At 39.5% G+C, this 15,417-nt stretch overlaps 1 pseudogene; it reads left to right on the top strand.

Moving 5' to 3' along the window:
* Positions 1-296: 296 nt before the first annotated feature.
* On the top strand, positions 297-1,142 carry LOC118888078 (annotated as a pseudogene).
* Positions 1,143-15,417: the final 14,275 nt, after the last annotated feature.

Here is a 15,417-nt window from a genome sequence, read left to right as displayed (position 1 = left end):
CAAGTCATGATATATGTGAGGGCAATTTACTTGTCCAGTGTCCAGGTAGCAAGACAGGTAACTCATGGAAATGTAAAGAGGATGTTGCCTAGTGATATGAGTCATGGGCTTCCTGGCCTGGGTGGGTTGGGAGTGGGGGGCCCTCAGATGGAGAGATGGAAGCTTTAAGGCACTTCTGTAAGCTGGTCTTGCTACAGGGTGGAATTATAAGATGAAAGTGGGTTTCTTTATCATCTTGGAAACATTCTTTCAAGACATTGAGGCAACCACAGAGGGGAGATTGCAGGCTTTTCTCAATGACTAGACCTTACTCATTTAGTAGAGTGGATCTTCACCTTTTATGGGTCAAAGGACCCTTAGAGAATCTAGTAAAAAAAAAAAAAATCCAATCCACTTTCCATAAAAAGGCACACACATTTCATACAAACCCTGACGGTTCAGAAGGGCAGAAAAATAAACGCGTACAAGAATCACTAGTGAAAGCAAACAAGTGACTTCGTGAGCCCTTGGATGAAGGTGAAGGTGAAAACGCAGAGTCGTGTGCAAAGCACGCTGCCTTCAGTGAGCAAAGACACATTTTCTTATATGGGGGAAACTGTCATCGTCTACAAGGACGGCTGCTGCTCCAGGAATGGGCAGAGGGGGGCTCGAGCAGGAATCGGTGTTTACTGGGGGCCAGGCCATCGTTTAAATGTAGGAATTAGACTTCCTGGGTGACAAACAAACCAAAGAGCAGAGATTCATGCAACCTGCAAAGCCATCGAACAAGCGAAGGCTCAGAACATCAGTAAGTTGGTTCTCTACACGGACAGCATGTTTACTATCAATGGCGTCACTAACTGGGTGTAAGTCTGGAAGAAGAATGGATGGAGGACAAGCACAGGGAAGGAGGTGATCAACAAAGAGGACTTCGTGGAACTGGACAGGCTTGTCCAGGGCATGGACATTCAGTGGATGCATGTTCCTGGACTTTCGGGATTTATAGGCAATGAAGAAGCTGACAGATTAGCAAGACAAGGTGCGAAGCAACCTGAAGACTGACCAGGTCCTTTAATTCTTGGAAAAACTTGAGCCAGTGGCTGTTTGTCACCTTTACTTACTGGTGTGAAAAATAAAACTATAGGCTGGACCACTGCAGTCGATGGGCAAAACAAAACAAAACAAAAAAAACCCATCTATGGTTTTCACAAGCCCTGCCACAACTCTTCCCAAGGGTTTCATGTTCTCTTAGTTAAGAATTCCTGGGGAAGAAGGAAGTAGTCTGTTAACTATTTTAGCATCATCAGGTAAGGAAAGAGAGAAGAAATAAATTATGTGTATGTGTGAATGTGAGGATGGGAAGTCTAACCTGGGATGCATTAATCAATATACAATGATTTTTCTAAAAATCTGAGTGAACGTGTCCCAGGATCAAAAGAAAAACTTGTTTTTTACACTCCTGGAAACAGAGCTCAGGGTACGTCAATTTACTAAGAGTGGACGTGAGACCACGAAATGGGAGGAGGGAACTGAGGCAGTAAGAGGTTAAACACTCTCTTTGAACACAAACAACATTGATTCAATAAATATTTACTGAGCATCTGCTAAGGAAAAGGCACAGTGCTGAGCGGTGGGGACAGAGTGCTTATCTAGAGAGATGTGGTCACTGCCCTCAAGGAAGACACACATGATAAAATCAAAGGGGCTCTAACAGTTATTTATTATAATACAGTGCTATATTAGTTCTATTACTATATAGCATAGTAAGACACAATTTAAATAGTCATTAGTGTTCTTATTTTACAGATGAGGAAACAGTGGCCTAGAAAGGGTAAACACTCTTACATCCAGGATTAGAACCCAAGTCTCCTTCTCAGACTTTTAATGAGCACCTACTGTGTGCCAGGCCCAGTGCTAGATGTCAGCAATCTTTCATTCTGTTAGAGAAATCCCACATCTTCATTAACTAAATGTAAACTGACGTTCATCCACCTTTCTGCCTTTCTAATCAGAAATGGGCCTTAGTTACTTATAAACTCACAAAGATAAGTCACCACTTACTGGGGATAAGAAAGGAAGAGTTATTTTCCAAATTTTCCCAGCAGGAATTATGAACTCAGAGAGAAAAGAAGTGTACCTAACTCATGATTCCAGAAAATGAAAATCTTCAATACTTTGGAGCTTTCTGGAAGGAGAGAAGGAGCATGTTCAGAACTAAAGATTCAACATTCAAGTAAAAAACATATTCTGTTGCCTTCTTACAATTTATTATTCTCTGTTTGTTTATGGCAATGTTTATTTTTCCTGTCCTCCTCAACCATACAGCAGGATGGTGTGCAGGGACCACTTAGGGTATATTTTTAAATCCTTTCAAAGTTGATCTCCCCCAAGAAAGGGAAGAGATCCAGGAGAGCTACCACCCATGCCCCTTATTTTCTCTGCTGAAATGTTTCATCCCATTTCCTCCAAACTCTGGAGGAAGAAGATTTGTTCATTCAAGTACACTCAAGCAAAAAAGGGACCCCATGAACAGATGAATGGATAAAGAAGATGTGGTACATATATACAATGGCATACTACTCGGCCATAAAAAAGAATAAAATTTTGTCATTTGCAGCAACATGGATGGACTTGGAGGGCATTATGCTAAGTGAAATAAGTCAGACAGAGAAAGACAAATACTGCATGATATCACTTATATGCGGAATCTAAAAAGTACAACAAACAAGTGAATAAAACAAAAAAGAAGCAAACTCCCAGATATAGAGAACAAACTAGTGGTCACCAGTGGGGAGAGGGAAGGGGGGGAGGGGCAATGTAGGGGGGCAGGGGATTTAAAAGGGTTTATTATGGGATTATATGTGTGTGAAACTTTTGAAAACTGTAAAGCAGTGTAGAATTTAAGGAATGTTTCATTCAATAATTTTTTTTAAAAAAGAAAGACATCTGTTTATCACATTCATTTTGAAATGAGATGTGCATCTTGAGAGCCTCAATCCTGTCACTGCAAGGAGATGAGTCCTGGGAAGGAGGAGAATCAGAAAGGAGATGGCTGAGGAGGAAAGCCAACATGGACCATCAGCCCTGGTGGAGCTTATGACCAGCAGCTGCCACTCGGTCAGTCCAGGGGTCACCAAAGACCACCAGTTAGAGCTTCACGTGAGACTGGCAGCTGCACACCTCCAGGGCTTACCTGTCTATTCCTTTGTTACCTCCAAACACTGCTTATTTCACATAGAAAGAACTCTTCACTCATATAACCATCTCATATGTATCTTACAAGAAACCTAGGACCTCGCTTTCTCATATTTTTTAGTACCTTGTCCTACCCCTCACTTCTAGCCCTGGTTATCTAGAAATATTGTGTGAAGTTTCCAAAAGAAGTGCAAGGAGACATAAAAAAAAAGAGGATAAGAAACTATCCCTTTATGCATACCATGTGTGTGGTACCTCAAAGACTCCTCAGAGTGGACCAATTCTCCTATTTATTCTTTTCTTTTCAGTCTGTACAAACAGTCCCCTATTATAAATTTGGAATGTCTGGTATCATAATCTGGAGAATAAATTGTTTAGAAAATGTAGTCGTAAGTTCAATGATTTTCCATAAAGACAGATTATTAAGGGGCAGATGAGAAATCTGCATGTCCATGTTGCCTGCCAAGATATGTCCTGCCCCTAGGGAGGCAGAGCCATTAAAAGATGAAACACAGAAGTAAATCAATGGCATTCCGATTCACAACATATCTTTAAAATAGAATGCCTAAAGGTATCTTGATCGTACTTTATAAATATCATCAATGTAAAAGGGAGCTAATGGGTACTTTTCAACTGGGGGAATTCAGAACAGGGAATGTCAATACCTTTTATGCTTACTTGGTTCACTCACTAACTCATATATCCTACACAGCGTTATTTAACACCTACTAAATGCACTTTGCTGGGATACAAAAATGCATAAGATTTGGACCTTGCTCCAAACAAAAGTCTGGTGGCCTTTTTTGAACCATTATTTTTCCCTTCCCAATCCCCCCAAGTTAGCCATCTTTGGAAAACAGAAGTAGTGCAACATATGAACTGGATATGTTTAAAATGTGACTATTAAAATAGTTGTTTTACCTTGGAGTGCATAGTCCCATAAAAGGTATGTTACAGATAGTGGTTGTGTCTCAATCTAGTTTAACACAAAAAACTATTTCACCTAGTATATGCCCCAAATCTATACATATGCTACATGATAGCAGACAGTGACATTGATATTATAGTTAGAATTTCAAAACACACTCTAAAACTTAAGTAACTGGCTGTATTTTTTTCAGTATAAATTGTAATTCATTATGATTTTAGAGTATATAAAATATTTTTTAAAAACAGAAAAAAAGGACTTCCCTGGTGGCACAGTGGTTAAGAATCTGCCTTCCAATGCAGGGGACACGGGTTCGAGCCCTGGTCCAGGAGGATCCCACATGCCACGGAGGAGCTAGGCCCGTGCGCCACAACTACTGATCCCGCGCGCCTAGAGCCTGTGCTCCACAACAAGAGAAGCCACCGCAACGAGAAGCCCATGCGCCACAACAAAAAGTAGCCCCCGCTCGCCGCAACTAGAAAAAGTCCGCATGCAGCAACGAAGACCCAACGCAGCAATAAATAAATAAATAAATAAATAAGCTTTAAAAAAAAGAAAAAGAAAAAAATCATTCATCATAAATAATGTAGAAAAATCTGTTAATATTTTGACTGAAAAATAGATCTAAGGTATGAGGGAAATTTCACTCTAGTGGGATGAAAAGATAAAGGGAAATATTTTAGTTGACCCTAAAGGAAGTTCAAAAGAGTGATGGCATTGGTTTCTTCATGTCACTTTCAAATATTTCCAGGGACATCCAGACACTCACCTTTGTTCATGACAAATTTTATTTTGTGGTCAAGAAAGGAGAGAGAAGATGGAAAAGACCAGAAAGTGGTGTGAGAAGAGGTTTTCCTGAAATAAACAGGAAATAGATGGAAGTGAGATGGAAAAAACAAAACAAAACAGAAGGGGCTTAGACAGGATGTCTAGGTAGATATGAGAAGGAAATTGATTCTTGGAGCTAGGATTAACTGTGCAGCGATAATTAAAAGGGAAAAGGAAAGTAGGTGTGCGGACCACTCAAGCAACCTTCTGAAGTAATTGGCAAAAGATGGGATCACAGGATTCCAACCCAGTTATCAGGTGGCACCTTGGATGCCAAACAACTTGGAAGAGAAAGAGGAGCATATGCAAATGCAGCCCACGGCTTACATGTGATCTTAAATGGACAAATGTGTATCTGTGAGAGTGCCCACAGCCTCTCTAAAAAGCCCTTCCTATATTCATGCTTGTTGAGTTTCAAGCTTGTGTTCTTTGAGAAAGCGACACTTTAAAAACAACTTTGCAGTCACGACCATTTCAGACTCATTAATTTCACCCTTCATCCTCATCACTCTCACAGCATGAAATCTTGCAAATACTGTTTTGTCTAACCTTCCTCAATCTATTTAATGCAGAACATTAAAACCACTTCTTGCCTATTAAAAATCTTGGTTGCAGATCTTCGTGTTTTAAAAGGACATGGAAAAGCAATAACTACACCAAACAAGAGAGGATTTCAGTTGCATAAATTTCCCATAATTTCGTTACTGTATGAGGTGTCAGTGAAGACAGCTCAGGAATCTGGGCTGTCTGAATCAATTTGTTATATGAGGTGCATGTGAGTTGACAATGAACTTCTACCAATATGTATTGAAAATTTTGGGTTCCTGGGGATCATATTCAGGACCTGGCAGGGGACTTCCCTGGTAGTCCAGTGGTTAAGAATCCACCTTCCAATGCAGGGGATGTGGGTTCAATCCCTGGTTGGGGAACCAGGTTCCCACATGCCACCGGGCAACTAAGCCCATGCACCTCAACTACTGAGCCCACACACCACAACTACTGAGCCCACACACCACAACTAGAGAGCTCGCGTGCCGCAACAATGGAGCCCACGCACTCTGGAGCTCGCACCCCGCAACGAAGGATCCCGCATGCCGCAACTAAGATCCAATGCAGCCAAAAATAAAAATAAATAAATAAATATTTTTTTAAAAAAGACCCTACAGGATTCCTATTCTTAATGAGTCTATCATCAAAACGGGGACCTCCAGAAAGAGAGATCAGCATATGTGAAATAACGCTAACTTACAAATAGATCATTAATTTATTTGAAGGGGAAAAAGTCTGCCATGGATTATGGTAATTAATTTAATTAACTGGAGAACAGATTGAGCTAAATATGAATATTTTTTTCCAGAGATGCTCCCTAATGTTTGCTTAAAGCAAGACATGGCTTTTGAAGAATTGTCCTGTTTCCATTCAAGGACTCTAGAGAGCCAGCTGTCTAGCTTTAGCTACCCATCTACATGTGTGTGCATGCTTATGTCCACTCAAAACAGTTTTGGACATACACATAACAAACGTCAACAGTGTTTCGTTCAGGACAATAGAATTAAAGGGAAGGAATAAAGGGTAAAATTAGGAGAGAGATTTTAGTTTTTCATGTCATATGCATCCTTCTATTCTGTTTGAGTTTTCCATGTGAACATGTAAAAAAAAAACCACTTAAATATAAAAACACTCATACATTGTGCTCCAGTGAAAACACAAAACATCTGGGCCTCTGTACTTGCTCGATAAAACACTGGGAGGAGGAGTCCCTTTGGGGCCCTGACTCCGCCTACCCATGTAGGAACAGTTGAGGCACTCAAACTGTCCAACCGCTTTAAGCAGTAGCCATGCAGTCTGAATTTTCCTCATGCTTTTGGAACTTTGAAATGACAGAAACAGGATAGCTGTGGGCTCACCACTCACACATGAAGAACTCAGTATCGAGTCGAAAAAGGTGGAGTCCTTTGTGGATTCATCTGAATGGTTAGCTTCCAGACTATGAGTAGCAGGTCTTACCATTTCCCGAGCAGCAGAATATATAATACATTAATTGTATAATGAATGTCAATGTCTACTACACTAACATCTAACAATAAACTAAGTGGCTTTTATATTTTGAATTGCCAAGTGAACTCTGTTGAGTTTTCTGCAGAGCTAAGATGTGGTTCTTTCCTAATATAATTTTGAAGTGCATGGATCTGGGACGCAGTGATGTGAGGGAGGCACATAAAATACCTGCCACTTCTAAGAACTCAAATGGGTGCAGTTAAAATGGAAGTGATTCCAGGTACACAAGTGCCACCTGCCCATATTTTGAGGAGGAGCCGTGACCTATATTTTTAAGTTCCTTTAGTAATTTTGATGTGTTTCAGGGTTTAGAAACTAATCTACCTTGCCTTGAAGGAATTCCTAGGCATTACAGTGGCCTTTCTGTAAAGATCACCACCACCAGGCTGTTATCAACCTGGGGAGACTGAGCATTCTTTGAGCTACAATTTCATATAGTACAACTTTCTTCTAATGGACTCCTTTTGACCAGGATTGAATTTTTAAAATCACGTTGTATAGAATCTGATGGCATGAGAAAACTGAGCTCAGAACCGTGTGATGTCTGATGTAGCATAAGATAACTGTTAAATTTTTCAACAAACAATTTCTTACATATATACAGTTAGGGCCTAAACAATTTTCCTAATAAAGCAAAAATCTGTACATCTTTGGTGAGCAAACCTGTCATGGATGGTTAAAGATTTCTCATAAAAGTCTCTGATTCATGATGATTAAGCATCAAGTAATAGAAACAGATTCACCACTACCACCTTCCCTTTTACTTCTGGCTGCCATGAGCTGGCAAGGTGATTGCTCTGCAAATCCGCCTGTTAGGTCATTGAGGCTGTGTGTATGTCATGACTAAATGGACATTTAACGTTTCTAAAGTTCCTAGCAGGAAGGACCATTAGCAAAGGCATAAACAAACTAGAGTACTCTTTAAATTTCTGTTATGAAAGGTAAACATTTGCTAATCTATGTAAGACTTCATACTAGGTTTCTAAATTTGAAGATGTAAAAATATCAACTAATCCTGACTGTGAACTTCACATAGAATCAGAAAATTAAATATGATATTATTCTCTATAAAACATTCAGGATCACAAAGAAGGTTTAACAAGCTGGATTAAATACATAAAATAAAAGCTGACAGGAAATTAAACCAAATACTAGTTATATGCTATTCTTTGAAACATTTTCTGAGGTTTGTATTTGGAAGATTATATTTACAGACAGCCAAAACAAGCTGACCAAATAGTTTCGAAGTCCTATGTGACTGACTCTTCAGCATAAGGCAGTCTAAATGGTTAAATGAACTTTTTCCTCTTCGGAACAGATTATTTTGGCATTGTAAGACTGTCACGTCTATCCACAACTTCAAAATGAGGTCGGGGGGTTCCAGAAACAATTCCAGAAGACAATTTATTTTTCTTATTCTTAAAGATCTCATCACCATCAATTAGTATTCATTAATCATCCCAGCCTGTTCTGTAGAACTGAAACGCCTCCTGCCTGAATCTAAGCCCATCTACCTTTGATGTACACAGTGGTAACACCTCATTTATTCTGCATTGTTAGGGAATGAAGTGATGCATGTCAGAGGATTTTCTAGAAAACAGATGCTTGTTTGTTTTTTACAAAGAGACCTCTAGTTTTATTCACCATGTTTAAGTGAAATCTTTCTAACATGCACCAAGATTCATCCGTATTCTTAAATATGTTACAGGAAACTTAACATAACATTAAGCATTAGCATAAACTTAAGCTAAAAACTTCTAAAGTTGTTGTTAGGAGACATCAGTAATTTAACAACATTATCAAGAGGCAGCTGAGAGGTGGGAGTGGAATTCTCTGGGGAGGCAATGGAGCGCTGGCATTAAGAAACTAGGCTGCAGTGGACCCGGGCTCTGCCCCTGATCAGCTGTGCAAACTTCATCAGTTATTGACGCTTTCTGCACAGTAGTTTCCTCATTAAAATAGTAACAACAGCACTCACTTATTGAATTGTTGGAAAGATGAAATTCTTGCAAAAGACTCAGACCAGTGTCTAGCACAACATAAACAAATCTTAGCTCTTGTGATGGTTAGTTTTGCTTTCATTTTTTACTGTTTTATAGTCAATCTGTTCTATTCTGGGAAACCAGGTACCATGTTTGCATATAAGAGAGCATAAGCTGAGCTTAAAGCAGGAAGTCTATGAGCTATTTTGGCTGCTTCAAAATGGTTTTCATTTAGAACTTTTTAAAAATTGTAGTAAGAACATTTTATATGGGGTCTACCGTCGCAATAAGTTTTGAAGTGTACAATGCAGTACATTAACAATGGGCACAGTGTTGCAGAGCAGCTCTCCAGAAGTTATTCATCTTACAGAACCGAAACTTTACAACCACTGAATAGCAATTCCCCATTTTCACCTGCTCCCAGCCCCTGGCAACTGCCATTCTACTCTCTGCTTCTATGAGTTTGGCTACTTTAGATACTTATATAAGTGGAATCGTAAAGTATTTGTCCTTCTGTGACAGGCTTATATCACTTAGCATAATGTCTTCAAGATTCATCTATGTTGTCACATCTAGTAGGATTTCCTTCTTTTAAAAGGCTGCGTAAAATTCCATTGTATGTATATACCACATCCTCTTTATCCATTCATCTGTTGATGGACATTTAAGTTGCCTTCATATCTTGGCTATTGTAAATGATGCTGCAATGAATATGGGAGTAGAAATATCTCTTCAAAACCCTGACTGCAATTTTTTGGGGAAAATACTCAGATACTGGACTGCTGAATTATATGGTAGTTCTATTTTAAATTTTTTTCTGTACTGTTTTCCGTAAAGGCGGCACTAATTTACATTCTTACCCACCCTTTACAGTCCCACCAACAGTGGGAATTTCTCATCATTCTTGCCAAATTTTGTTTTTTGGATAATAGCCATCCTAACAGGTGTGAGGTAATATCCCCTTGTGGTTTTGATTTGCATTTCCCTGATGATTAGCGATGCTGACCATCTTTTCATGTACCCGTTGGCCAATTGTATTTGTTCCTTGAAGAAATTTCTATTAAAGTCCCTTACCCGTTTTAAAATCTGGTTATTATTACTTTTCTTTTCTTACTTGTTTTGCTGTTGAGTTGTAGGAGTTCCTTTTACATTTTGGATAGTAACTCCTTATCAGACATATGGTTTCAAATATTTTCTCTCATTCTCTTAACTTAGAGATTTTTGACTCTGCCCCAGAATGTGCAAATTTCTGGATACCTAACCCATTAAAAAACACCCACGCATGAACATGAACTCAAGTAACTTGGAGATGGACTTGGCTGAAACAACCCTTTTAAAATATTTTTTTATTAATGATATCATTAATAAAAAAAAAAGGGAAGGATCACGACAAAACAAATGGCATTAAAAATTGTAAAGCAGAGTCTCACATAGGATACATTGCTTTCAAGCATTTTTGATATCAAATATTTTAAATTGATATACTAATTAGTCTTTTATACATTCACTCAAATAGGCCTTTACTTTCACATGGTATAAATTACTTTAGCTGGAATTACATGGGTTACTATGACTAAAATGGCACTTAACAATAGTTTGTAATAGTTTGTTCACTAATGCATAAATACTTCTTTATGCTTTGGAAGTCACAAGATTCCTTTAAAAATGTCCCTGCCTTTCCTTTACCTATTTTTGAACACTGCAACATGGTTTTGTTTGAAAACTGAGATTATAGCACATCTAGCAGCCCCTGAGAAAGGACACAGACAATAAACAAATGAGATCAGACAGCTTACTCTGCCCATGCCTGTATGGTTTGGGCAACTAGGCAGGAATTAAGGCAGCTTTAATTGAATTGCTACTCTTTTGGTTTTATCCTTGGGCCTCACAGACCACAGGGTCTGTAGAACCTCAAACCTGCCTTAGAAATCTAAGAGTTTAAAGACCCTGATGGCCAAAGACTTCATTCCTATGACCTTACACACTTATGCAGAACCGGCAGATGATGTAATGTGGGTTTCACCCGTGAGCTGCCTGGTGTCTCATTTTTCCCGAGTGAATAACTCCTCTCTACTCTCTGCCGAAGGATGCTAATTGTCCGTGTGCCTGCTAAACGAACAGGTTTAGGAAGTACTTTGATTTCTCTGAAAGTAACATATTCTAGAAATACAAAGTGGATAGAACCCTCTTAAAACATGACTCATGATTGGAGATTTGTCTGGAATCCAGGTTTCTTCATGCCCTCCTGGAACAAAACACATGTATACAGATGAAGCTGAGCTTGAAACAGGAAGTCTATAGAACTTTACCCACTGGAGTTTTGGAGATACATGTAAAAATGTAGACACACTGAAGTAAATGATCTGAGCTGAATCTATAGCGTTTAGGTGTTGTCCAGGGGTTGGCAAAGTTTTGCTGTAAAGAGCCAAACAGTTGATAAGTTATGTTTTACGGGCCATATGATCTCAGTTGGAACTAGTCAACCAGGCTGTTTTACTGCAGAAGTAGCCACAGACAGGATGGAAACAAATGGTCATGGTTCTGTAACCAGGTATCAGGTCAGATTTGGTCCATTGCTGTAGTTTGTTGACTCCTATTATAGCAAAAGATGTATAGGGTGTATGGTCTAAGAGATTGAGTTAGAATCCCAGCTCTGACATTTATTCTCAGAAAGTTTGGAAAGTTCTTAAACTTTTGGAAAGTTCTTAAACTTTTCTGAGCCTCCATTCTTTGTGATAAGGAGATAACAATACCTAGTTCAGGGGCCTGTGTTGAGGATTATATGAGACAATGATTGTAAAGTGCTGAGCTTGTTGGCTGGCACATCCAGCAAACTTATATGGTACATATCAGTTCCTTTGCATAATTCCGTTCCTGCTTCCTTAAGACGTCTTCTACCATTAGGAAGTACATCCTCGTACCAGGTTTACAGGACCCTAGCAACACCAACATCAAGTCTGGTTACCAAAGGGAGGTAGGCAGACATGGCACTCCTATAAAATAGTCATGAGAAGATGAGGCACAAAACGAGTTTTTTTTTTTTCCTACAGGATTTGGCAGATACTGTACCATCCTAATACCTTTCAATTTCAGAATGGATGAATTGGGCCAGAATGGCCCCTGTCATTAAGCCTGCCTAAGCAGATGGCACAGCCCAAAACAGGACAAAATGTGCGTGTATGTGTGTGTGTGTGTGTATGTGTCTGCATGTATGTGCACATACATGTGCATCGTTTTAAATGTTGTATACTATGAAATATGACACGAATATAATATTACACGGCTAATTAATCTATGGGCACTGTACAGCAGTGCCACATTTCTCATTTCCCGCGCCCATATATCTAGTTCTACGACGGAAGTCCTAGAACCACCCCCATCTCACCCTCCAGCAACCAAGGGAAAGGAGAAAAATCAAGTTTTCTTGAAATCATTCCTGCCTGACTTCTAAAAGCCATTGCCTCAGACCTCACCAAGCACATGTTTTAGATAACATGATCCTTATTGAGATTACAATCTATTTTTTAAAAATAGAAATGGTAAATAAAAACTTTCTCATTGAGAGTATTTTTTATTCCCAAGCTTACAAACAGTATTTCATTCAACCTCCAACGACTAGGTGAGGTTGACAGGAAGATAAACTCCGGAGTCAGGCTGCCTGGGTTGGAATCTTCCCTCTGCTACTGAACGACTGTGACCACAGGCAAATTACTAAACCTCATTTTCTTTGTCTGAGAAATTCCTATTTCATAAATTGGTTTTGAAGATTAAATTAGATAATGCATGGAGCACTCTTAGCAGGGTATCTAACATATGAAAAGTCCGCATTAAGTGTGAGTTATTGTAATTTTTATCATCCCCACTTAATAGACATAAACAACAAAGCACTAAGAGTCATGTGATTTTCTGGGTGTTTGCCTGGGAAGGTCCTGCTAGGACCAGAGCTCAGACTTGGTCTTCCATACCACCGCATGAGGACCGCTTTTATATGCAGCCTATCAAATTACATGACCTTTTTAAGTCTATGCTACCATATTTAAAGAATTTCATTGATGAAGATGCTTATTCTCATTCATTTTAAACTCTAATTCAAGAAGTCAGAGAGAGAGAAAGTGAGCGCCTGTGATGTAGGGACACAGGAGAGGAAATGATCAAGTCGCTTTCATGGTTACTATTAGATTACCGTTTGAATTGTCTCCATCCTTTTTATTAACAATATGCATCCAGGATGCACATCCAACTTTCTTTTTGTTTTCAAACTTGTCAAATCCAGGTAGGCTGCTTAGGGCGGGAGCACCGGAGCACATGCAGATAATGGCAAGAAGAAAAAAGAGGTTTCTATTCTCCTCTTTGAAACACCATGACTCCACAAAATGACAGTTATCTGGCTGCCAGCTCTCAATGCCAGTCACTCAAACTGGCAGCGGATTTGACTTTTTCATCTACTTTATCAGGGATCTATTCCTTATCTTGTTTCTCCCTTCTTCAGTGGATCTGAGCTCTGAACTCCCCTAAAAGCTCCTTTGACAGGATTGAGCTCCCAAGAGCTTAAATAGAGACTTGAAGTCAGATGAAACCATTGCGGTGAGATGCTTAATACTTGAGATGCTAATAAGCTTAAATAGAAACATCCTCCGGATTACAGAATGGGCACCTTGGCATGTTTGAACTTTTCCAAGTATCATTCCACCAGGTGATAAAGATTTCATTGAAGAATGACAGCAACTATATATTTATAAAATGCCCCTGCATTTAAGGATGTGAAAACGCCCCATAAACTATCAGTCATTTTTCTCTTACTGAAAAGTCTGGGGCTCACTGAGAATGAAATTTTTCCAAGGTCTCGTAAAATCAGCACTAGATTTGAGAAGTCCGAGTTGTCTGAGAAAAGAATCCAGTGCAATCCACCTGACTGCTTGATTTCCCACCATCCTTTTCGTGTCCACATAAATGTTTCAAGGCTAACTTTCCTGATGAACATGAATGCTGAGCGTTTATCAGACACATTGGATAGTTGTAGAATATTACATAATTGTATGGCATGCGCCAAGTTAAGACTGTACATCAACCCATCTCAACCAAAATAAAGAAGGTAGACTTCACCTCATGGTAACTCCTGTTAAAGGGGAGAAAACAAGTGGGAGAAATTCTAATGATGTGTTACACTTGCCCTAAAATTTCAAATGACACATTGGATGCCTTAAGGCAGACATTGAGTAATCTTTAAATTTTGGGCACTGTGTATTGCAAGCCTATTAGGAACAAATTAGGTTATATATGAAAAAGTCCTAAAAGCATAGTACTGAGAGCCAGGAGAAAAAAGCTCTAAATTTGATCATACTAATAACTAGATCTGTGACCCCAGGTAAGGCATTTCAATCACCTTTCATAAGCCTTCTCATTCCTGAGATGATGAATAGCCTAGGTGACACCTATAGATCTTTCTAGCTCTGGCATTGTCACAAGAAAATAGACTTGGTAGCTTGCAGGATATCAGGCTTGGCACTCAGGACTGCTATATAATAGGTGATGTGCCTTATTGTTGCCTCAGGCTTTCCTTTCTTTACTGTTTCAACTTCTTTTTCCCTCAGTAACCCTCTTTGTTTCTTCAGCCACTGAGGGTCCTACTCTCAATCAGAATTTGATTCCAACGAAGGGACAGAACTAATCAATTACGTGTTCATATGAAGTTAAGGCCATGTGGTCCTTATTTAAAGGTATGAGAGCTTTAAGTCTGAAATCCCCCTAATTTCGTGTGGCCTCCACCTCAAACGTGGATCATAAATCCAACCACATCTCTGTGTTCAGTGACACCACTTTAGTTTTGCCGCCATCATGCTTCACCTGGACGCTGCCACAGATTCACAACTGTTCTCTCTGCTGCCTCACCTGGTCACACAGCAGCCTTAGTGCCCTTCACAAGGTCCATTCGATCAGCTAAGCCCCTTGCTGAAATCCCTCAAATGACTTCCCATTGTATTTAGAATAAAATCTCAACCCTACCATGGCCTACAAACGCCTGTGTAACTTGATCTCAGCCAGTCTCTTCCATCTCTTCCCTTCGTTCCTTGGGTCACAAAGACTTTTTTTTTTTTTTTTTTTTAATTTTTTGAAACACACTGGACTCATCCCTGCCTTTGGGGCTTTTCACTTCTTATCCTCTCTGCCTAGACCCCTCCTGTCCTATAATCCTCAGGTCCATGTGAGAGGAATGTTGACACAACCTCATTAGCGAACCCCCTGACTGCACCTGGTGATTCTTTCTCTGCCCCATCGCTGCTTTGTTGTCTCTCACTGATCAGTGCTTGAAATTATACTATGAATTGTGTATCATCTGCACCCTCCCTCACTAGAATATAAGTGCGGTGACCTTGCCTCTCCTGACCATCATTCTATTTCCAGTGCACTGATAAGCGTCCAGTACAGAGTAGGCCCTCAACAAATGTG

This window comes from Balaenoptera musculus, chromosome 21 (genome assembly GCF_009873245.2).
Source record: "Balaenoptera musculus isolate JJ_BM4_2016_0621 chromosome 21, mBalMus1.pri.v3, whole genome shotgun sequence".
Lineage (NCBI taxonomy): Eukaryota > Metazoa > Chordata > Mammalia > Artiodactyla > Balaenopteridae > Balaenoptera > Balaenoptera musculus.
The sequence above is the reverse complement of the archived record's forward strand: the minus strand, read 5'-3'. Positions and strand labels throughout refer to the sequence as shown.